We start from the raw sequence: 26,751 nt of genomic DNA, 5'->3' as shown, positions 1-26,751 counted from the left end.
TTGTTTGCTGAGTATTTGGTCGATTTTTCAAGCCGCATTTTTTTTTTTTTTTTAATAAGAATTCCAATATGATCATTAATTCATCTGTTTTTTTATTATTATTTTCCATTCTGCTTGTCTTTGTTGCAGTCCATCTTGTCATCTTGTCTCTTGTTTAGACAAACTGTTATTACTGTCACCTGCTTGTGCACATGATGTAATCATACCTCAAACTGTACAATAACTATATTACAGATTTGTCTCTGCTTAGATGTATTATACTTGATATTCTTTTATTATTATAGTTGCACATCGTCTCATCCAAAAACCACTAGATTTAAACTGTAATTATAAAAGCGTTCAAGAAAATGCTGGACATTAAGTTAATGATCTTTGGGCAGCGAATTATTATAATGTGAAAATGATGGCAGTTAATAAGTTGTGTGGTGTCTAAATCCAACCACACACTGAACCAAAAAAGAATTAAAAAGAAAATCATTAAGAGTACCTAAATGAAACTGCATTGTGTGTTTACTGAGGTAACAAAAATGGCTTTATATTTGGTCTTTCTTTTTATTCCATGTGTTAACATTTTAGTATTAAATAAAATCTCTTTTTTTCCACATCTGGCATCGTAGCAGCAAAAATCAGGAGAAAGCACCGGAATCCCAGTTGAGATTACTTTGAATATGACTGTGTCTTAGATAAGAGCAAGTGCTTTGTATTGGAATGTGATAAAATACATGGAACATTTCTTTAAGGAGAAAAACCCCATAAATAAAAGTCCATTTGAAAAGCTTGCACATGAAGGCTAACCTATCTTACCTTGATGAGATAAGGAAGAATGCTCAGCTCCTGTCGAAAGGACTGAAACTAACACTGAAAGTAATAAAAGCTAAATTAAATCTAACCCAAATAATAAATAAAAAGTAAACTGAAAAACAAACAAACAAAAAATCAAAACGGCATGCAAAACAAGAAGACGATGACATTTTCCTCTCATTTGCTGGTTTCCTGTGTATGTTTATATTTCACGGTGATGCCTGATGTGCAAATATGGCAACTTTGAGGCACATAGATCTCTCGTTGACGTGCAGGAGGAAATTAATCTTAACATTCAAGGGCATCCAGTAGCACTTTGATGCAAACCCTTGTGTGTGTTGTGGAGCCTATACATTATTCTAGTCAAATATGGTGGAGGCTTCCTTGTTGTGGCAGTCTTTATCTTTCACACTAAAATACAGCATTGATTTGATATGGAATAGCATCATCTGATAAGAGAGTAAGGGCTCTGTCTGTGTCAAAACAATAGTCCCGGTGGCACAAACAATTAGAATATATAGCGATAACAGAGCTGTTTTATAGTTACTGTAATACCTTTTACCAGACTGTGAATCATAATGTGATATATTTGACTTCCTGCAGTCAAATGGTAACGCAGTTAGACTAATGGCTCCAGTCCAATAGGCTTCACACTGCTGTGGATGATAAGTATAATAGGTTTACATAAATAAACAAGCAGGAAGCAGTATAACCCCTCTCATGGGCATACTACATATAAATAGAATTGATGTAGCTGGGGGCTGGTGGTCTGGTGAAAATGCTGCAGTACCACATGCCACATGCACCAATAGTCACCATGGCATTTTAAGGAGGATCTGTGATCATACCAGAAAGGTTGGACTGGCTAAAGGTCAGACAAGCTAATAAAATGAAGGATGTTTGTGCAAACTCCTGAGCCACTCACAGGTAGTTTAAGTAGAGGAAAAAACAAATCAGCAGCTATTATCACACTGAAATGAACAGCACTATACAACAATAAGAATTATGATAACGATAAGGACAGCACAGACTTCCATCCTCGCAATATTTTTCATTCCTAGTACTTCTTTTTGCAGAATTGCATCCGTGTTTTGTTATCATCCTAACAAGATGGCACTCCAGTGATACTTGTTTTTTTTTTTTTTTTGTTTTTTTTTTGCTTTGTAGGGCCTAACCAAAAGCCCTTAACAATCACAAAAGCAATATGAGGGAAACCAGGTACTAATATATTAAATTCATGACTCTTAAGTCAATGTCTGCCTGCAAACAAATAAGGAAGGCTAAGCTCTGTTGTAGCTCAATACCACTCTAAATAAGTGGGTAATTGAGTGTGGAGCAGCTCTAGCCGTAATCCAGCAAATAGATGTGGTTTAACAGAACAATATAACAGTGTATTCTTTAACTTCACAAAGTATCCCAAACTCTTAGCTATTTCTAAATGTGTCTATTCATCTATCTGTCCACTGTATATACAGTATGTTTCCACTGGAGTGAATTAGATGGACAGGTGTCAACAATTTTCCCAAGGAGGTTCAGGTCCTTTGTCATCTGCACTAAAATGCTGCACATTCACAGCAAAAATCTAAATTTCACCTAGTGTATTTTTCTCATTTCTAGTCAAAATATCTCATCACACTTAAAATAAGACATAATCACCTAAAGAGTAACTTTTCAGTGAGATATAAGAACTTTACTTAGACAATAGATCTTGAAAGTCTTATTTTCACTTGCTGCATTGGCAGATTTTTTTGCTTTAATTATGCAAAAAAAAATCTTGAAACAAGCAAAAAAATCTGCCAATGGAACAAGTGAAAATTATTTTGGTAAGATTTCTTGAAATAACAATTTGAAGATCTATAGTCTAAAAATAAGTTTTTATATATCACTGAAAACTTACTATTTTGGTGATTATGTCTTATTTTAAGTGTGATGAGATATTAAATGAGAAAAATACAGGGTGGGGAAGCAAAATTTACAATGAACATTTAGTTGTTTTTTCTCAGCAGGCACTACGTCAGTTGTTTTGAAACCAAACATATATTGATGTCATAATCATACCTAACACTATTATCCATACCTTTTCACAAACTTTTGCCCATATGAGTAATCAGGAAAGCAAACGTCAAAGAGTGTGTGATTTGCTGAATGCACTCGTCACACCAAAGGAGATTTCAAAAATAGTTGGAGTGTCCATGAAGACTGTTTATAATGGAAAGAAGAGAATGACTATGAGCAAAACTATTACGAGAAAGTCTGGAAGATACTATTAAAGAAGAATGGGAGAAGTTGTCACCCGAATATTTGAGGAACACTTGCGCAAGTTTCAGGAAGCGTGTGAAGGCAGTTATTGAGAAAGGAGGACACATAGAATAAAAACATTTTCTATTATGTCAATTTTCTTGTGGCAAATAAATTCTCATGACTTTCAATAAACTAATTGGTCATACACTGTCTTTCAATCCCTGCCTCAAAATATTGTAAACTTTGCTTCCCCACCCTGTATGCTTGGCAAGATTTTGATTTTTGCAGTGTTCTTACCAGTCAGTGGTGGTCAATGTGTTCACTGTAAAACAGGGGTGTCCAAAAACAAGATACAAACATTAAATATGACAGAAAAGGTGCTCAAAACCAGTGAAATATCTGTCCATGCAGCAAGATAATTTCATTTGACAAGATTTCTTGAATTAAGATTGTTAAATCTAGAAATAAGCATGTCTACAGATGTATGAACACCCAAAATAAGAAATTAACTCTTAAAAGACGATAAATTATCTAACACTTCTACATCTAAGTTTGTTTGTTTGTTTGTTTGTTTAATCTTGGTACACGGGAAATTTGCCTGAGTAAAATCAAATTGAAAAAAACGTTACTCTACTCAGATACCATTTGGTTCTTCTCTAAAAAGAGTAAAAGTTATCCTTTAGGTAGAGCTCTCCAAACTCAATATAGAGCCAAGTGTACTCTTTTTGAGGAAAATACTTGACTCTGGAAAAAATACTCAGTAATTTTTCCTGTGTAAGAACCAAATAATTTGCAGTGTTGTTCTATGTTGTGTTTTGCATCAAACAAAAGGATGCAAGACGACTGGACAAACTGTAGAAAGAGCTGGTTCTGTTTGTGACTATGGACTCATGGGGGTCTGTGGTGGAGAGTTTTTTCAGTTCAGACACTCCTATTTTCTAACCAAACGGTCAACCCTCCTCACTGCACTGCAGAACTGAGCACCACAGAAGATCCCTCATCCCTCAGCTTAGTCAAGTTCTTTCTTTTCTTTAATTAACAGACATGAATTTCCTCCTGCAGATCAATGAAGTTAATATATAGCTGTAAGTGTATCTGCAATCCATAATGTTTGACTGTATTATTAGATAATTTCCTCTTCCAGGGTGTCAAACTGTACTACTTAAGTGGGAAAATTATAGTATAGTGCTGCTTTTAAGCGTGTATAATTCAATTAAATACAAATTATAATGTAATACTGGGTGTAAGTTGTGCCTGTCTGAATTTATTGACCCAGTCTGAGTTGAATTCTAATTTAACACCATTTTCTGTTACAAATTATGAATACTGTTTTTCTGTTTTTATATTATTGTCCATTATTTTATTTTTCATGTCACTACAGTGCAAAAAAATAAATAAATAAAAATACATAAATAAAACAAGTTTCATACATTTAACCATAACTAAGGAATCACAAGACACAGGATCATGTTGTTGAAATGCAGTCGTCCCCCCCCCCCCCTAAAAAAAAATGCTGTTTTAGTGTATAAAGGTATTTTTTTCCTCAGGAAACACGGTTGATCGTGGTTGGTTTGGCTGATATTATAATGAAAGCAAAGACAACAGTTACCAACATGTTCGCAGTCTAAAGCTGCAGGACCCAAAATCAGAAGAGGGAAAACTAAATTTGAGAATGTACCTTCTACAGCTCTCCGCTATCACTTCAAATGAAAATTGGAAGGAAAAAATCATGTTGACTATGTTAAAACTGTAAAAAAAAAAAAAAAAAGAACATTATGTTAATGATGTTTGATAAGTAAATTATTACAATGACAATGTTATGGTAATCACTTTAGTAATTTTATGCAGTGTCTAAATCCAGCAAAGCACTGGTCCAGGATACAAAATTTGTGACACAAAACTGAAACTAAAAACAATAAAGTAATCATAAATGAACAAAAAATAACTGAAACGGCTTTGTGTTTTTACAATATACCTATGTATATTAAAAAAAAAAAATCCAAAGACTAAATATGGAAATGTGACCTGACGCTGTTTCATACCATTTCTGTGTCGAGCCATGGATTAAAGCATTAGAGACACGTTTGACTGAATCTGAACGGCATCTGTCAGTCATTAATTTAACCCCGTACATCTCTGATAGACCACAGAAGTGGGTAGAATCCATGTTTCCACTTGAATTACAACATGTTGAAAGGTAATTAATGGAATTTTTTTATGCTAGCAATGCCGAAGACCGTTTTTATTTTTATGGGTTTTTTGTTTTTTTTTTTGAATGTCAAAAAAACAAAAAAAAGGGAAAAAGAGGTAAAAAAATTTTTTAAAAAAACATTCGAAAAGGAGTACAACTTATATACTTTCGCCCCCTTACCCCATCTTTTTCTGCTGATCACAGTCCCATGTCAGTTCCTCAAAGGACCTTCACAACTCTTACACATGTCAAAATAAATTCCAAACAATCCTGCACAGAACGCAAAAAATATGATACATATCAAAAATATACTCTGTCCATTTCACAGCAGTATTACACAAATAGATAGACTTCACTTCAGACATAAGCAGGTGAAAGAAATTCCAGATCCAAAAGGACATTCCAATATATAGTGATAAATAAACCAAAAAAAAAAAAATCACACAAACGTACAACAATTTCACTGTGACTCTTCTACCATTTTAAGACCAAGTGATTCATTGTACGTACATAAAACATACAAACGCAATAAAATCATCCAAAGATTCATCCATTTTCAGTGAAATTTCAGACTTATATGAAGAGCATGTGTATTTCTCAGCCTTCTCCCTTTGATGTGAGGACATACTTAAAGCATACAACTGTCAGACAGCACATGATGACCTGTGGAAAATGATGAAACGTGAGGCCATGCGGTAGAGTGATCCTCTTAACAGCACAGCTATTGAGACACTGTCGCTGTTCACACAGAGATCAACGACTAACACGGCTTTTTGTCACCGTGTTGTAACTGATATTGGATCTGTGCGTGCTTGTGTGTATATAGGTGTGCGCCGAAGAGAGTGAGACACCAGAGAATGATAAATTTTTTAGCTACATCCAAGACTGCATTGATTTTTAAATATGTCCTCGCGGGCATAGTTCACTTTGATGTGGTGCTGGTTGTGCATACAATACAAAGCAATAGATGGCAGCGAGGACGGTAGGAGAATAATTGAAAGAGACACGTAGATCGACATATACACACTCACACACATGTACTCTGCCTCTCCTCCAACATGGATAGACACAGAAACACACTGAACAAAAGACAAACACACAATTGGATATGTTCTCTCACTGTTGCCTTGAAAAAGCAGTTTCCTTGTTAATGGTCTTTCTTCGGTCCCTGAGACAAGTTGGTAGAAGTTTTTGAGTCATGATCTGAAATGAAATGTTCTCCTACACTTACACACAAATATAAAGCAGTCAGAGCTGATGTGAATGTTTCAGCCCACTTACTTGTTGTGTTATTATTGCTGCCCCCATAGCCTGCAATGCTCAATACAGCCTTTAAAAAAAAAAAAAAAAGTCCCTTTGAATCATCTGCCAATGAACACTCTGAGGGCTTGTGAGGGCTTGAACATGTGAAATCCATGCCCACTTATTGATTGAATCAATCACACTCACTCTCGTGGGAGCTGGTAGGTGTAGATGAAGTGGCAGCACAAAGGAAAATTAGACTATCTGAGCTTTAGACTGGTGGTTATCAGAATCATTTTTAACAGTGGACACAGATCATTAATAGTACTCAGGTCTTTAGATACTGTCATGCAACTCACAAACAGTTGGAAGTCCCCTAATCCGTGTATTATTCGATGAACCGTTATCCGTTTTTCATTCTGGTTTTGAAAATGAAATGTTTTTTGATTTTTGGTTTTAAATTGAAAAACAAATGAACGAATGATACACGGATTTCCCCTGTTTGTAGTTGAAATAATTTTCAAAGAAAGGAAACTCAGATACTGGTTTACGTCAACCTGCTGCATTTGCGCATTTAGAAAAAAGAAAATTTGTCAAAACATATAACGCTGTCTAACAGGCAGAATGTTTCAACAGTGTTGACACATGTGATCTGTATGACAGGTTTTGGATACGTGCCTATTTTTGTACTTTATTTCCAGGACTTTTTCTTATTAAGTCTATTAACAGCGTTGCACTTGATGGCCTTTCTGCAGTCTGTCCTACTAGCACTGCTAATTGAATGTTATTGGCCAGAGTGCACACATTGTCCTGTTTTTGTGCCTTATTTTCTCCTGTTATCCACATATATTCCCCTTTCCACTCATCCGAGGCATGTCCTTTGACATTTTCCACTCTACACTCAACTTGATTCCTCGATTAGCTGCGTCTGTTCAGGTGTAATAATGGCTGTGACACAGGCAGATGTGAACAGATACAGTCTGTTCTTTAAAATATAAAGAACATCCTGTCATGGTTAATAACTTACAAACTAAGTTACTAAAACTCATTGTCGGTGTCGGCAATTCACACGCACCTTCCCACACTCTAATTCACACACCAGCCTGCGACCTCCATCCACCGTGACTACAACCCTCTGTGTGTTTTGTAGTCCTTTACAATCCTGCCCCCACTTGGTGGCTGTCATTATTGTAGCTGAAAACTGAGGACCAACTGTGTGAATCATGTTGGCATGTTGTCTGAATTTGTAATAGTATATTATATAGATGTAAACAGAATCAAACTTTTGGAAAATAATAATAATAATAATAATGATAAATACATAGATTTAAGAACAAAAACATATTCTTGGAATTAAAGTTATACTGACATTTTTAGCAAAAAAATGTGTGGGAAGGTGGACATGTTTCATGGTCTATAGAGTTGAATAAAATGTAATATATAGTTGTATAAACAGTCATTTAAAGTAAATATAAACTAGTGGGAATCATGACTGTGGGAACTGTACCCTTGCTTTTAAGGCACTGCTTTTCCTTCATGATGACTGCATGGACTTTGGACATGTACAGACTACAAGTAACAATCAGTGGATTTAATCTCAAAACTCCATCAAAACTAACGACATTCTTATGAGGTTCGTCTGCATCAAACTACATACACAGTGCACAACCCTTAGTCAAAGAAATCATGTATGCAGAAAATAAATCAAAACCACATCCATATTTTGGTAGACATGTAATCAGTGCCTTGATTTGATCCTGAGTTAGAGGAATTTGCAAATGAGGGCTCTAATCTGTTATCACTTTCCACCATTTGAAGAGGTTTATTTGAGTCAAAACAAAAAACACCAGTGATCAGAATCCTGTCATTGAGAACCCAATAAAAACATCAGGCAGCAAAAGCACTAGTAATAAAAGCCTATGTTTCTTCATATCAAGAGATGATATCTTTTGCAAATACTGCTAATAAAAAATGTAACAAGAGCAAACAGAATTGTGTATCTCCCCCCAACCTATTTAAAATCTACATGTTATTCATTGATTTTGTCCAGTGACAGCAGAGGAGATGAGTAGTGTCAGAAATGGATGAACGAAACACAGAGTGGTAAAAGGCAGCACTTGACACATGATGGACAAATTGTGTCAAGTTTGGTTAAAAAATGGACAATCTGACAGACATGCTGGTTATTATATATTCCTCCATCATATGCCATGGGATATTAAAGTTGTAAAAAGAGCTTATCCTATGGAACAAGTTGCTTTTTTCATTCCGGAAAATGATTTATACTGAAATAAAATATAATGTAGATATCACAATTAAGGCTGCAGATCTGAAAACTGCGGAAATTTGTACTTCAATATCCAAGCAGTAGTAAGGTTGAAAGCTTTAGACCTTGAAGAAAATGTGAAACTACAGAGTGGTACCAAAGTGATCAACACCTTTTAGAGGTGTCAACAAGTAACAGACATGTGGCTGCAGATTGACTCACTGTAGCCACTGTTCGGGATAAAAGTATATTTTTTCAAGAGAGTTCAGACCAAGAAAAGTGTTAAATTGTGTGATAAATACATTAAAGCAGAGATGTGATAATGAATAAACAAACTAAAAATTATTAATTTAATATACTGGGTAAATATAAGGCTGTAAGGCTTCTAGTCTAGTCTAGTCAAGTGACATTTGTTCAGGTTAAAAGTATATTTTTTCAAGAGAGTTCAGACCAAGAAAAATGTTAAATTGTGTTATAATACATTAAAGCAGAGATGTGATAATGAATAAACAAACTAAAAACTATTAATTTAATATACTGGGTAAATATAAGGCTTTAAGGCTTCTAGTCTAGTCTAGTCAAGTGACATTTGTTCATCAAGTTAGACTTATATGATCAGAGGTAAGAAAAAAAAGACAATTAGAGAGAAGGGTAGTGAGAGAGCAGGATGTGCAGGAATCAATGTTGAGCTGCTATATTTACCATGGTCCAATTAGACAGGAGGAGACAAGAGCAAACTAATGACCTGACATTTACATACACTGAACCGCTGATTTGTTGTGATTACGCCGTGTATGTGTGAGTACGTATGAAGGGGTGTAAGAGGAGCATACATGTCAGAATTAAAGACAGAAATATATAAGAGACTGATGAAAAAAGGAAGCATTCATATGTTGTCACACATCTTCTGGTTTTCATGAGAATTCTACGCCTGAGTCTTACAGGGACAGTGTGTAATAATGTGATGAATGTACATGTATTCATTTGTTTATGTCATAATTCATCTTTTTTTTTTTTTTTTTAAATAAGCAGCTTCTCATGCCTTTTGCTGTTGTCAGTGATCAGCGGTTTCAGTATGTTAATGTAGGCTGCCCAGTGTCAGACACCGCAGCATGAAAGATGAACCTAAGGACTTCATGCAGCTTCTAAACTTATTTGTGATCTATTTTTTACATTTCAGTAAAGCTGAGGTCCCTGTACAGCACAGTCATTAAGCCATGTTTTTGTTTACTTTGCTATAAAATAAAGATTTTTATCACTGTAGAGAAGTAGTTTGAAACTGGCCTAGGAGTGGCTGCTGGTAAACATGCATTTGTCAAATTAATATTTAGCTTCATAGCGAATTTGTCTGTTTTATCAGGTGGTGTAAGCCTATGTGTGGGACCATACTCAGGTCGTTGTTGGACAGCAACTAACCGTCTACTGTTAATGTGAGAGTGAGGGAGCGACAAGACAAAACCTGTGACATTTGGAGAAAGTTGATTGTCTGCTTTAGTATGCAGTCCTGAAAAAGCATCTGCTTTTTGACCAAGTGAAGAGGAGTTCATCCTGTGAAATCTTGCTGCCTCTAATCAGTGTGGCCTCAAGTCAACCAACAAACCAGAAGTTTAACAACCTCCATACACAGCACAACAAAAACTTTTACACAAAAATGAAGCTAAAAGACTTTTAAAACAATTATTTGACATGATTAAAAGAATGAAAGAAGTACATATTTTAATTCATAATGCATCATGCTAATTCATTTTTAACATCATGTGTAATCTCTTAAACCCCCAGTGCCAGTTGTCCCTGTGTTACCATGGTAATACCGTATGATGCTCAGGGATGGGAATCGAGAGTTAGTTCTTTTTGAGAACCGGTTCCCAGTAGCTCGATTCCTTGGAATCGTTTTCCTGCCTGCTTAACGATTCTGCTTATCTATTCCTTCGTGATGATGCGTGATGATGTCACACACACGCTGCATTGTTTTGGTCAAAACGTAGCCAACATGTCGTTGAGGCAGAAATGGTTTAAAAAGATGACACCATGGCCACTTGTAACACTTGCAAAACTTCCATTTCTTCAAAAGGGGAAATCTACGGTGGCCCAGAGGGGCAATGGCCCAAAAAATTATCCACTATAAGAAAAAAAAAGGAGATTGTGACTTATTTAAAAAGAAGTATCTGAAAAATAAATGTACCCATTAAATAAAATACGCTTCCGTAAAAATACACTTGCATGGAAAAAAAAAAACTATTTCCAAAAAAAAACTTTTAATAAAAAATTAATTTGTAAAGAGAAATAAAATAAACTTGTATTTTTTAAAAAAAAAAATAATCTCCTCAAAAAAATAGACTTATACAAAAATGTGTCTCAAAATAAAAATTGAGCAACATCAAAAATTATACATTCATCAAAAAAAGTGTTTGAAAACATAAAATTTCATATGCCTAAAAAAGAAAACCTCTTCACTTTTTAAACAAGGTTCATCAATAAAAAAGAAAGAAAGAAAAACATCAGCCACCTTTTCAATTAAGGGGGGGCGCTGTTTACCCAAAAGGTCTCTTACTTTAAAATTAAGGCCATGTCTGCTTAAGGTTAGGTCTGGGTGTTAAATGTTTAAAGGTTAGGTTTAGGGTATGGCTGGGGTTAATTTTCATTGCTAAAAGGCCCTTGTGTGCACTGTGTGAAGGTTCGTTGCTAGGCTAATGCTAATGCGAAAAGGCTTAAGGTTAAGGTCCACCACAGTGCACACAAAATGATCCTTCTTTGCACAACTGTTCACCACAAAATATGCAAAACATCTTCTTTATTTCTGGAAAAAAGACAGTTGTCCTACTTGAGTTAGTTAGCCGTTTGAGTTGAGAAGAGGTCTACTGCAAAAATTTGGCAATGCCATGATAGTGGAGTTAAATCAGTTAAATGCTCTACAAAGCTAATTTCAGACAATAGAACAAAATCCAAACACGCCGTTAAATCTAAAACAAGCTAACAGTCTGACACCAGCGTATGTCATGAATAATTTCATACAACAAAAGACCAGTGCGACAAACTTTGCACAGCTAAACTGACACTAAGCAGATCCGACAGTACAAGTATTATTTCTCTATCACTAAAACTCACTTGAGACAAAAAAAGACCAAAACTAAATGTTGCATTATTAAGCAATGATTACAAATATTATCTTACCTTTGCTGTTTTCTGATCATAACTTGGTTTTATATGAATAAAGCCTCTACTAGTTCATCCATTGTTTTGTGTTATACTGAAACGATTCCAACTGGAAACAAATGGCCCAGGGTTTAACAGGTTCTTAAGTTATCTTTCCTCTGTTAACTTAAAGTGTGAATGCCCTCCATCACCATCTATTGACCGTCTGCAGCTGTCCATCATTACACCCTGTGGGCTCATATTTGTGTTGCTGTTGCGATAAAGGTGCAAAAGCCATAATCAGGGTTAAAACAGAATTGGCAGAATTTGAAAATACACACTTTCCTTGTACAACGATCTCCTTTTGGTGCACAGCCAAAGCCTAAATTTTAATGTAAATGACCTGGCACTGTTTCACGCAGCTTTGGAAAACAGAAGACACATTTGCAAGCTTCTGTGTGTTTCAGCAGAAATCAGTTTCAGCAGTCAGATACATATTTAACCCTTATATATTTAACCCATCTGAAAACACCTCTGATGAGCTAAAGTCTGTGTCTGTGAGCTGACTTTCTATAGCCTCAAAACAATTTTTTTCTGTCAGAGCAGTTGCACAACAATATACTGAAAGAAAAATTTTGATCTCTTAACCCATAAAGACTCAGCGCTACTTTGTGGCAGTTTCCAAATTAATTTTTCTCTACATTCAACATTTCTTAAGTGATTTATCACCATTTATCATCATATTATCCTCTGTATTTTGCTTTTTTCCCACTGAAAATCATATACAAGGTGGGAAAAGAAAATTTACAATGAACATTTAGTTGTTTTTTCTCAGCAGGCACTGCGTCAATTGTTTTGAAACCAAACATATATTGATGTCATAATCATACCTAACACTATTATCCATACCTTTTCAGAAACTTTTGTCCATATGAGTAATCAGGAAAGCAAACGTCAAAGAGTGTGTGATTTGCTGAATGCACTCGTCACACCAAAGGAGATTTCAAAAATAGTTGGAGTGTCCATAAAGACTGTTTATAATGTAAAGAAGAGAATGACTGTGAGCAAAACTATTACGAGAAAGTCTGGAAGATACTGTTAAAGAAGAATGGGAGAAGTTGTCACCCGAATATTTGAGGAACACTTGCGCAAGTTACAGGAAGCGTGTGAAGGCAGTTGTTGAGAAAGAAGGAGGACACATAGAATAAAAACATTTTCTATTATGTAAATTTTCTTGTGGCAAATAAATTCTCATGACTTTCAATAAACTAATTGGTCATACACTGTCTTTCAATCCCTGCCTCAAAATATTGTAAATTGTGCTTCTCCACCCTGTATATTTCTATATTTAATTTACATATCATGTACTTTAATCATCATGCTGAGATTACATTTGAGGGTTATTATATCAAAAACACAGAAAGATGAAGAAAAAGTTACTTTTTCAGTCAAATCTATCATTACCTGAACATAAACCCAGTGTCCATCCACTGTCATTGATCCAACTCCATGGGTTTTACTGGTGTAACAAGAGGGTTCGTTGGTTATTAATGGGTCACTCTTTATAAAATGAGACAGCAGGATGGAGATGGATTTCTTCTTGAACAGTGTTTTACTTTTCACACACGGCAGCTACAGCCACCACACTTCCTGACACATATCCTCACATGACTGAACTAACCAATCAGGAGCTAGCAGTACTTAGATTGGTAAATGTAAGTGATTTTGAAAGGCAGATTCAACAGATTATCTTAGCTGCTTGTATACTACAAATGAGAATATTTATTCATTCATTTCTGAACCCGCTTTATCCTCACTAGGGTCACGGGGGTCGCTTGGAGCCTATCCCAGCTACAAAGGGGCGAAGGCGGGGTACATCCTGGACAAGTCACCAGTTCATCGCAGGGCTGACATATAGAGACAAACAATCACTCTCACATTCACACCTGAGAATATTAAAATGTGTTAATAATAAGTGTTTACCCAATTAACTATTTACATTTATGTTTGCAGAATTATTATTTACACATTTGAGAATATTTAAATGTGTTAATAATAATTCTGCAAACATAAATGTAAATAGTTAATTGGGTAAACACTGTAGTATATTTTTAACAAATACATGAATTAACTTATTCTCTGTAATTTGAATTTACTTCACCGTTAAACCTTACATTTCTTCAACATAAATTACCTTAACTTCTGAGCCTTACACTGGTGAATCGATGTTGTAGACGATGACAGCGTTTCCACGTTCACTATGGTGCCTCTGAACGTCCAAATGGGTCATATCTGATGACCATGAAAAGATGAAAATACACATTTTGCTCCAATTATTTACATGTATTGATAAAATTAGTGAGCCTAAAGATAATAAACATTTTAGATTAGTAGATGCTTTTGGCTGCTGGTGGATTTTTGGATCTTTATGGGTTAAACTGGCAAACCCTGAAGTTTTAACTTAATGCCCGCCAGTGTCATTAATAGGAAAGATTTTCTGAATATGACACGTTGTACCTTTGATGTGGAGGGTAGACACACATTTAACACACATAAAAATGAGATAAATGTTCTCTTGTGTAAGCTGAGGGCTGCTCTCACTAGTAGTTAAAGACCTTTTATTAACCCAGCCTGAAATGATAGAAAATAAAATCTGAAAACGTAAGGTAATTCAGTGCTTATGACCCACTCTCCACCTGGACTCAGACATCAACCACAGATTCTTGAGGCTGACTTTTATCATGAACAAACCCAATATGCCTTTACCTTAACCTTGTAAATCTCCTTCCGTTTCCCATTTCTCAGGATACCTTGGCCGACAGGGTCCCAATCCATATCCTCAGGCCTATACAGTCCCCCCTCCCCTTTCTTTCCCCACACTACCTATCCTGATATTCCTTATAGCCTCTGCCCATTTCCACAGTCCTGTCCTCATTTCTCTGCTGAGCTCTAGTGAACCATTGTCCTTGCCCAGCTCATTGACGGTGCTACTAAATCACGTTGGATTCTTCCTCACACAGAGCATTAGCTTCCATAGCTCCGTTATTCCTAGCTATGGCCCACCGGCATCTGGGTTCTGCATGGTCCTGTTTACGACCGTCTTCCTGCTCCTGTGCACACGTACAGACACACACCGATTGTCACGCACACGCACATCCCAGATTATTCTCAGCATGCTGCAGAAGAGATAAATGGCTCCTCTGTTGCCCAGCCACAGGTTGGCGGAGCCTGGAGGGAAAAATATCCATTTGAGAGCCCTGTGACATGGGGCAAGGTTTGGGGGGATAACTGACAAAGGTAGAGGCGACCTAAAAATTGAATCACGGCAATTTCCAGCGTACATGCTTCAGGATTCTTAGAAAGAGTCAGAAAACAGAAAGAGAATAAAACAACGCTGAAGGAAAAAAAAAAAATCCAGACTTTGAGGGTGTACTTTCTAAAGTTCACATTCGAAGGTTGTCTATGTTGGCTGAAAACCTTTTTTAACCCATTAACCCAGTAGCTCAGTGCTACTTTTATGTCAGAACCAAAATATTTTTTTCTCCTTATTTCTCTTTATTCTCTTTTTTCATGGTCGTCAGATATGACCCATTTGGACGTTCAAAGGCTCCATAGTGAACGTGGAAACACCGTCATCTTCTACAATATTGATTCATCAGTAAAATCATGGAGTTGGATCAATGACAGTGTATGGACACACTTGATTTATGTTCAGTTAATGACAGATTGTGCAGAAAAAGTATCTTTTCCTTCAGTTTTCTCTGTTTTTGACATAATAATCATCAACTTTAATCTGAGCTTTAATGAACATCTACATGATCAGGAAATTAAACATAGGAAAATGCCTGATGTTCACTGAAAAAAACACAAAAAAAACCCCAGAGGATAATATTCTAATAAATGGTGATAAATCACTTATGAAAAGTTAAATATAGCAACATAAATATTTTGGAACGGCCATGAAAGTAGCACTGGGTCTTTATGGGTCAAGTGATTTATCACCATTTATTGTAATATTACTCTCTGTATTTTGACTTTTTTCAGCGTAAATGAGGTATTTTCCTATATTTAATTTACTGATCATGTAGATGTTCATAAAAGCCCAGACTAAAGTTGAGGGTTATTGTATCGAAACAGAGAACACTGAAGAAAAAGTGGCTTTAAGCAAAGATATCAATAACTAAACATTAAAACATGTGTGTCCATCCATTGGCATTTATCAAACTCCATGGGTTTTTACAGGTGAATCAATGTTGTAGAAGATGACGGTGTTACCATGGTAACTACAGAGCCTCTGAACGTCCAAATGGGTCATATCTGATAACCATGAAAAGATGACAAACTGCATTTTACCTGAATTATTTCAAAGTATTGATAAGTTTAGTAGGTCAGAAGTTATGAAACATTTTAGATCAGTAGATGGTTTTGGTCACCAGTGGCTGTTTGGGTCTTTAAGGGTTAATCCTTAAAAATACACCATTCATCCTATTTCCAGTCAGTAACAATGATATATAGATGCAGAGGTTTACTATACTTCATAAATATCTGATTAGCAAGCTGACAAGAGGAGGGAGACAGCCACAGTATGTCCTGGTTAGAGCCATCTGCTTCACAACAGGAGGTGGATCTATCTGTCTGGGAATTACCTACTGATGACAACACCTGGAGGGAGACGCATGATGCAGTCTGAGAAGTTTGAAGAAACTTGTCATAATTCTGTAGTTGTAGAGGATTCATCTGTGTAGAATCCAACGAAAACATTAACAGAAACAGTTGGTACACGGCTTTATTTTTTTTAATATCAGTAAAGACAAGCACAATGGAAAGTCTACATTGTACTTGTATTGTCTACATTCTTCACACTGTTGACACATTGATGTAGCTTCCACTTTCTGTGTGTTTCCTGTTATGTGGGGCGACATTTTTCCTACTGCTGGCATCCAGTATTATGTATAATGTCTGCTAACAGTAGCGGTGCTTCGAAATTACACACTGCTTTCATCTGTATAAGCAGGAGTGCATCAAAAATGTATATGGATTTGGACATTTAGGTGGAAAATATTCTTGTCAGAACAACTCAACGGTGCAGTGACAATAAATTGTTCTATTCTATTCTATTCTATTCTATTCTATTATGCTGACTCCTGACTCTAACTCCGGCCCCATTTAGACCAAACATTCACTATGAGATGAACTGAAAATTTGCAAAGTGTAGAAATGCACTGAAAACCTGCCAATTCACACAACAAGATATCATTGTTTTGATGGTAAATGCTTTGTGTACCTCCTCTGTATCTACTGGGTTTTCAGGTTTCTTTGTAGCTGTAGCATCTTAAACTAGAAGCACTCGGAGAGCGCAGACCTCCGCCAAGGCTGATCTGTGCCCCCCCCCCCCGGGCCCCCCCACGCCAAGGAGGTTATGTTTTTGCCAGGGTTTATTTGTCTGTCTGTCTGTCCGTTAGTGTGCAACATAACTCAAAAAGTTATGGACAGATTTTGATGAAATTTTCTGGTCTGTGCCCCCCCCCCCCCGATCACCACCAAAATTTAATCATTTCTTCCTTATCCCATTTCCAACAAACCCTGAAAATTTCATCCAAATCTGTCCATAACTTTTTGAGTTATGTTGCACACTAACGGACAGACAAACAGACAGACAGACAAACAAACAAACCCTGGCAAAAACATAACCTCCTTGGCGGAGGTAAATATGAGAGTGAAATAGTGAGTTACTCGTTACAGCTGCCTTTCTAGTATGGATATAATGGTTGAATGTATTCAAAAGCAAGGTCAAGACTCTTAAGAGCACTTGGTATCACCTCTAATAAGCTGAGAAAATATAAACAACCAGTAGGAAAATGGCTAATAACAACACTGTGCTGCATGGTAATAGGTGAATAAATACAACAATGAACCACTGTCAACCACTGTTTGGTAATTTCACTGCAGGTGACTTATTGTCTCACTGTCCCTTAAACAAAACCAAAAAAAAATCACCTTAACCAGTTTAACAGCTTTCTCCTGTTAGGCATTATCTACATGACTTTAACTATTTTATTTACTCTTCTCATTTCAACTCCAGTTACGTTTTATTAATTTACTATTTTGATAAAATTATTTCAATTATTAATTTAATGTTTAATAAAATGTATTTTATTCTATTTTCCAAACTTAACATTTTTAAAGAAGTAATATTGATATTCCAAACTCTTTCCATCAAGGGGAAGTCATGTACCAGAATACCACCAACAATTTAATGCTATGTATCCACACACTATAATCCTCACTGAATTAAGTATAAAGCTTGTTGTTATATCTGTTTTATGGTATCCCCAAATTTATGGTAAACTTTTAAAAACTCATACCCTGCTTTTTTGACGCTAGATCAAAAAAAAACATTTTGTCTTGTCGCATCAGCTGATAGTTTACATTGTAGCTCTGTTAGCTTAGCCCTGTTTTTAGACAGAAACCAACAACTCCATTTTCTGAACGGTTTGTGTTGTCAGTAGCTGAACTAAAGATTTGGTTGGAATAGTCTAAACAAACAGTGAACTTAGCAAAGACAATAACATCATAATGACCACAAGTAAACACAAGAGAGAGAGAGGGAATGTTCTGGTTAATGTACACTGGATGTAACTAATATCCTAGCATTGCTAAGTTAATTAAGGTTATGTTTTTACAAAATGACCCACCTTATGGTGATAGTGTTATCTGCTACAACAAACATCCCTGTAGATAATAATCCTTTACAGTGTGTTGTATTAGTGCACATCTCCACTCAAGTCATGTAAACGAGTCAGTGTGTGTTTTTGTTAAAGGCTGCATGTTGTCAACAGCAACATGTAATAATGTCCTGTCAGGGTCAGACAGTGAAGTTTACGAAATATTAACCCTTTCAAGCATGAATTCAGAAAACCTTAGTCAAAAATTTTTCCTGAGTGTTTTTATTCCTCTTTAGGCATGAAAAAAACAATGTGATTGAAAATTTTCTTCTGACAAATATACAAATTAAAAAAAAAAAAAAAAAACATAAAAAAAAATAATGAAAAAAAATTTGTTATGAACCTATTCTTCATGAAGTTGCAAAAATGCCCACTCAGCTGGACACCACACGTTTAATTTTTGATGCACAGAAACATGTATTTACTGATGAACTGTGTGAAAACTATGGGGAGGGCTTGTGATTCTGGAGATTTATGCTCAGGGGAGATCTACGTACATAATGTTACCAATTCATGCCAGAAAAGATAAGTAGTGTTTTAAGACTTGAATACAGATATGTGTAAAAAAAAAAAAAAAAAAAAAAAAAGAACAACAAACTCTATGAATATACAAGAGAACAGCTGTAGAATATCTGTCCACTGTAGTGACCAGTATGCATGAAAGGATTAAGTATATTTACTAGGAAGGTAACTGGTTGACATTTCCAGAGGCTATCAAAGTGCTAGGTAAGATGTGACTTTCATGTCCATATATAGTGCTGGTTAACTGTGTTTGTAAAGGAGGGGCTGGTTTTAAAGTCTGGTATGGATAAAATAATACTCCATTTAAGAATTTAAAGATTAGTGATTGTACTTTATGACTCAAACAAACACTGGGTGCAGCTGCTTGGATACTGGATTCATGCTGGCTCAGTGTGTTGGGGCTCAGTTTGTGTCCACCTGAGTCCAGTCCACTCTGTCTGGTTGCAGGTTTAATTCCCATCTTTAATTTGAAACGGCATCTTCAACAATGGTCGAATATGAAACTACATATCATCATTATTTTTTTCCTATTCTGAGAGCCAGCAGCACAACCTGACATTTTTATTCCTTATTTCATGCATCTTGTCTATTGTTTCTGCTGTGCTTCTACTACAAGTCTGCACAGGTTGCTGCAATTAACAAAAAACTAAATTGCACTACTTTGTGTTTGAAATAAATGGAAAGAAACTAAAGCATTTGTATTTGGGATTTCTTTAGGCTTTATCAGCATTTTACTATATTGTACTGTACTGTGAACCATGACCCAAACACGTAGGTACTTACTGAACCGTGATTTTTGTGTACCGTTAAACCCCTAATCAAAATATTAGCATAATTCAGAATTGAGAATTGTCAGTGTCTGTTTTAACCATCACACAATGTTAGTCATGTAATTCCTACTAATTATTATTAAATGATCACACTAATGATTAAATAAACCAAGCGCAATAATGTGCTGGGTTTCCTAATCTCCTGTCAATAATTAAATCCTTGGCAGACATGGTTTCTTTTTATAGCATCACATTTACAGCAATGGTTCCCAAGACCATCTTTATTTGGGCCTCAGGCCATCCAAATCTCCTACCATGACTAATTGCCAACCGCAGTACTGAAAATTAGAACCAAATTATTACCAGCACCACCCTTAGCAACCACCCAAGCGTCACATATTTACAGCATTTTTAGCGCACATTATTATCTTCTAAAATCATAACTGTATTTTTATCTTAATTAAACTTGGTGGCTTAGATAGGGAGCTCAAAAACAGGACCAGATGCTATAATTTTTTTTAATCTCTTTTTGACTTTTTTTTGTCTTTTGGAATATTTGTTCAAATTACCTTGCTTGGTCAGAGGATCATGAAATTTTTTTTTTTTTTTTTTTTTTTCATTTCCCGAGGCAGAGTCAGCAGTGAATTACCATAAACAAAGCTGCTAGTGGAGATAGCAGGATATAGTTAAAGTGGTAGTTGTTATTAATATTCTGCAAGAGTGTTTCTGCGTCTGCAAGCAGGCCATACTCTCTCTCTCCCTCTCACCAACTGTCTGTTCTCTTAATTGGAGCTGGGAGTCTAGGACCACTTCTCTGACCGCCGCACACACCCCTGGGAGGCAGGTAAGATAGCCAGCGCATCTATGTGTGTGTATGTGTGTGTGTGTGTGTGTGTGTGTGTGTGTATGTGTGTAATGTGGTGGTGTAGTAGAGGAGCTATAAAAGAAGTGAGAGACTAATAAAAGGCATATTTTGCAAGAAAGCTTTGTTGTCAGTGCTTTCGAACTTGCAGTGGAAGATTAGTAGTGTTGGCATCCACCCTATTATACACGAAATACATTTATTTTGTGCAACAAACAACTTTCTAGGAGTTGAACTCATTCTATGTTGTATTAGAACACTGACATAATTTGTAAGGGAATAAAGTATTCATAAAAGAAAATGCCTATAAGATTTTTTTAAGGTTTAGCTCCTTCATCTATCTCAAACAGGACATCTTTTTTAAAATACAGAATCACAAGCCATTTTCTAAGACCTCAGAGTAGATGTCGATATAGGTGGATACTTACTGTGGTTTGATATGTGATTGACATATTCCCTGTTAGGATCTCACCAGATCTGACAAGGCAAGGCAAGGCAGGTTTATTTATGGAGCATATTTCATGTGCAAGACAATTCAAAGTGCTTTACAGAAAACATTAAAACCATTACAGCAGGGAAGCAATAAAAAGTATAGGCATAAAAAAAACACTGATAAATAGATAAAACAGATAAAAACTTTAAAAGTGCCAGATGTCGGATAATAGCCAAAACTGGTACTGCAATCACATTCAAAATACTGTAGAGCGTGGCATCCCTTCTGCCTCCACCCAGACTAGGGGTTGCCAGATCCAGCATGAGCGTCTACTACTAGCGTTTCCACTAATCCTTGCCACCACACCATAAATTTCATACAAAAAAATCATCACCAGACTTATTATACATAAGTATAGTATATAATAGGCCAGGACAAACATCCTGCCCTCTCAAATGAAAGTTTGCAAAGATTCAGGAGATAGGGAAAAGGGAAATGAGCCTTAAGTTTCACTTTTACTTCCGCAAAGTACAAGTGGCACAGATCACTACCTTGCACACCCCCCCATAGTCTTTTAAGAAACTGGCCGACCACCGACCCCCTGAACCCCCAACCTCTCAACCCCCCCCCCCCCCCCCCCGCCAAAGCATGGACGTGCCCCCTCCCCCCTCTGGATTATACACCACTACATGAAGAGGTCACTTCCACAGAAAACACTGTACTACAAGGAGCAACCATGGCAAGTCCTACACCAGTACCCGGTCTCTTCACCAGTCCCGGACCGGCAGTCTCTTCACCAGGACCAGGAGAAGAGACTGCAGCCCGGTCCCAGGGGAGGACACTGCCGGTCTGGGACCAGGTGAAGAGACCGCGGCTCCGGCTCTCAGTGGCTCTTACCGGGTGGTCAGACTAAGGCAGAGCCGGCGTTGGTATTCAAATTCTTCTCTGCTTTCAGCTGTCTCAATGTTTCAAAAGCATCTCCTATACATATCCTTGTTTAGTTTCTCACTTTTTCACGATGTATTTGGGAATAATAATCGGCCTTTTAGGATTATTAACGTCAGACATTTATAATCAGAAATGTTCCGGCTGCAGCTCAGTGGGAACTGGCAACCTGGATGCTGAAAGGCTACTGTCTCTGTGATTGGAAGACAGGTGATGGGCGGAGCATCAGACCAAAACATACAATGACAACATAAATATTATTTAGGGGCTGACACTTAGCTTTTCAAATGCAAATATTCTGGCTGGACTACTACTGTCAGTGATATCAGTATTTGAAATGAACATGATTCCTTAATGTCTGGTAACAGTCAAGGCCATTTTATAATCACTTAGAATATAATTCCTACATACTGCACCTTTAAGCTTAAAAGAAACAGTGCAGATCTGAACTGATGAATTAAAACTCTATTCAAATGACTGTATTGCTCTACTCATCACCACAGTACCAATATGTGAACATAATATTTTGATATCCACAATGGCAGGAAACTGTATCAGAGTGGACTTATTGCAGCTTAAACACAATTCAGTATAGCTCTAATATAAACCAATGGTTCTGGGTTTATTCATCTACCTGTTTTCTAGGCCTTGAACCATCAAAACTGTCAATAATCCCTAAATGCTTAACGATCATGAACAAAATAGTTGTATCAGCCGCAATATTTATTAAAATTATGCGAAATTTCTACTATCTTTCTTAGTTCAATTGAATATTCCTCTGATTCAGGTTGGATTCTGACTATTTGTGGAATATCAGGGTCAATATAAATAAACATAGCATTAATAAGTGATTTTTCATGTGTGAGATGATATGTCTATATATCACAGACAAAGTCGGACGCCGTGACAGCTTCCCAAAAGTGCAGCCCATCTCCCCCTGGTGGCTGGTGGTTGAATTGGTCATAAATCCCTTCCCCTTCAATGCATTTTTCTCAAAGATGGTTTTGATATTTCTGGTAGATTCATTAGATTGAAGTGTGTTATACCATTTTCATCTTCCTGATCAGTTCTTCCTTAATTAGTTATTTGATGTCTAATAGTGTAGGTCTGCTCTTATTTTGGTAATTAACATGTTCTTGTAGGCTTTCAATATGTTTGACAAATGTTTAATATTGTTGTTTCTATTTTTAAAATGTGTCCATGCATCTCTATTATATACAGGGGTTGGACAAAATAATGGAAATACCTAACATTGTGGCATCATAGAAGGTGTTTCCATTATTTTGTCCGACCCCTGTATAAATCAGTTGGTCGATCAGTCTACATTACCCTTAAAACCTGATATAAATGGAATGGATTAAATGAATCAAACACAATCCAAACACAAATGGCAGAAAAAATTATCCTAAAGCAGTGTTTTTCAGCCTTGGGGTTGGAACCCCACATGGGGTCACCTGGAATTTAAATGGGGTTGCCTGAAATTTTCTAGTAATTGATAAAAACGAATTTAAAAAAAAAAAAGTACTAATAAAAATATATGGTGAGTTGACAGAGCCAATCACAAAGACAAACTCTGAAGCTGAAACTGAAGCACTGTGGTACTGTTTATCTTTCAAATGTTCATTGTGGTCAGTTTCAGATGCTGCAGCTCTTTCATAATTCATAGTTTGAGTTCTTGTTTGTTCAGTATTAATTTTCAGCCTTGTAAATCCAAACTGGACTGACTGTACATATCCTGACCAACGAAAATAAAAGTCTCACTTAGTGCAATAATCTACACCTGGCTTTTCTGCCTCCGTCCACAATAATATACATTATAAAGACTAAATGTCGTCTGAAATTAATGCTGATTTGCAACATAGTATTGGCAAACTATTACATGATCAAAAACAAATTAATTTTAGCCAAAAAAAAAAAAAGTCTCTGTTTTGAATGTCTGGGGTCGGCAGAAATTTGTGATGTTAAAATGGGGTCTTGAGCCAAAAAAGGTTAGGAACCACTGGACTAAAGGGTAAAAGTGCAGGTTTTGAAGGCCAAGGTGATCTTGCTTTTTTGGCCATATTTCACTGTTACAAGTTTTTTGATCGAGGATACTGGATGGATCTGATATAATCTATGGTTCTTGGTCTAATGGGGTTTATGTACTTACTCACTTGCCTATGTATTTAATATTTTATCTTTGTAATGTGCATTAGGTAGCTCATTAGCTTCATGCTGTTTAATGCACTCAAATCAGGCTATAAGTGGTCTTTGGTAACCAAAGCAGCATGGACGGTGAAAGTGTGCACTTGCAGAATAATTCAGTTACAATTAGAGTGTGGATGTTATAACATTTTTGTGAAAAGTGGTTTCTTCTAAAACTGTATATTATCTTAGATGGGATATATCTTATAATCATCATCAAAACCCATGAAAAGATTATAGTAGATCAAACCACTTTGAAATGAATCTTAGGTCACTGATTTTCATTGGCATTTTGGTTTCTACAAGAACATCCGAATGGGAGAGTGATAATTTTCTGCATGGCTGTTAGCTCTCTATGTGAATGGAAAATGTATTGCATTAAAGCTGTGGTTCAGTGATCTTTTCAGTGTTTCACTAAGTCTCGGCTCGTCTGGCCTTCGGAGACTCAGGGACACTTCAACATGAAGGCAGGAGGAACCAACTTTTAAAGTGGAAAACAAAGGAAAGGGAAAAAGAGAAAAATAATGGACTATTCTTTTTCCTGAGACACAGTCTGCATGACTGCTGACTGACACAGGATGTACGCTGCATATAAATGTCAGTTTTTGTTTTGCTACAGACAAATATGAGTCTTTTCTTTTCCTCTGATCAGGTAACTGTATTTTCATCTTATTTTATTATCAGATATGTAACGAATATACCACACTGTGTATTCCATGTGTTTTCTATTAAACAGAACAAGATGAATTGAATTTTACAAGCACGTTAGCCAGGAGACATAGAAACATCCATTAATAATAATGTGTGCAAAGTAAAAAGAGTATAATTTGGGGAAAAAAATAATAACTTGTCATTTCTATATTGATTAGAAGCGAGTTATGAGTGCATTAGGCTGTGCTGAGCTGAATATATGTTACATCATAACAAGTTTACAAATTATGTTCCTTAAATTAGAACAAATGACTGATCTGAATGTTGTGTTCGATGGTAATAAACATATAACAGGCTGTGTGTGCATTTGGTTGACTGACTTCATATTCTATCATCTCCAATACCGAGCCAGATTGTTTCTAATAGAGACCAGGCATCCCATTACCCTGTATGATATAGTGTTATTAGTTAATGGATGATGTTATGTGTCATACAACATAGTAAGTTAGAAGAATATTAATACACAGGTATTGATTTTTGATTCTTTATTAGGGCTACTCTGATTGGCCTTCCAGGAAACCTTAATCAATACAATTCACAATTTCAAACCAGTGTTTTGAATATTAAACCAGTGACAGCTGGTCCACTGACTGCACTGGGAAACCACCCCACTTAAAATGACAGAGTTCATGTGATGTAAATGATTCATGGCGATTCATTTATAATTTACGGTTAATGCTATGTTGACTCAGATGTTCTTATCTGCACGTCAGTTTTTTGGTTTTTTTTTTTTTTTTCTAGTTTCTATCAAATTTGCTTAGTGAGTAAAAGTCCCCCAACATGGCAGCGACTTGTAACAACTTGTGCTACACTTGAACAGCGTCTACCTGTCACCTTTTACATCTATAGTACATACAGTAGGTCCTGAAGCCTTTGGTCAGCAGGTGATCTGAGGCTGTGCTCTCACTGGAGGATTCCAGACACTCCCACTTTCACTGAAAGCATATGGAAATTATTGTAAAATTTTTGTCCTTTTGTGATTGGTTAATTATTTTCTGTTTTTTTGACCTGTCCAGTGCAAAACAGGAACTTTCAGGAGCGCAGAGTTAACGTAAAGCAGACAATAAACATGCTGTGGTTTAGTTGTATTCAGCCCTTCAGAGTATTAGTAGGGAAATTTCACTATGAGTCAATGTATCAAGATTCAAGACTCTTTATTGTCATTCAATATTGGTATAATAAACAAAATGGCAATCCACAGAATCGGTAGTGAATGAAAATTTCAAAACACACACATTTAAAAATAGAAAAAATACAAAACAGAGCACACACACATTTAACTTAGAAAATAGAAAACAACAGAGCAAAGTTCAGATAATAATAAATAAACATAGAAGAGGAGGAGAAATGACTGAATGTAAACAGATTATTGCACGTTATGTTACAGTAATTGCACTTTATGTTGTAGTTGTAGATTGTACAGTTGAATGTTGTCATGTTATTGTATTTGCACATAATGAGATGCAGAGTGGGGTATCGTTCAGTTGTGGTTTGAGTTATATAGTCTTATTGCATCTGGGTAGTGCAGCTGCTACCACTTGAACAGTGGGGTTCTTTGTGTATAACCTGAACTTTCCAGTTTTATTATTATTAACATGGTGACCCATGGGGAACCACATATATTAATACTGATATCTAGGGACTGAAGTTGGTAAATATGTCGTTCCTGTTTTTAACTTCATTTCCTGTCATTCATTGTGGTACTGTGCTTCCTGTCAACCGTCAT

This window comes from Sphaeramia orbicularis, chromosome 3 (assembly GCF_902148855.1).
Source record: "Sphaeramia orbicularis chromosome 3, fSphaOr1.1, whole genome shotgun sequence".
NCBI classification, from domain to species: Eukaryota; Metazoa; Chordata; class Actinopteri; order Kurtiformes; family Apogonidae; genus Sphaeramia; species Sphaeramia orbicularis.
The sequence above is the reverse complement of the archived record's forward strand: the minus strand, read 5'-3'. Positions refer to the sequence as shown.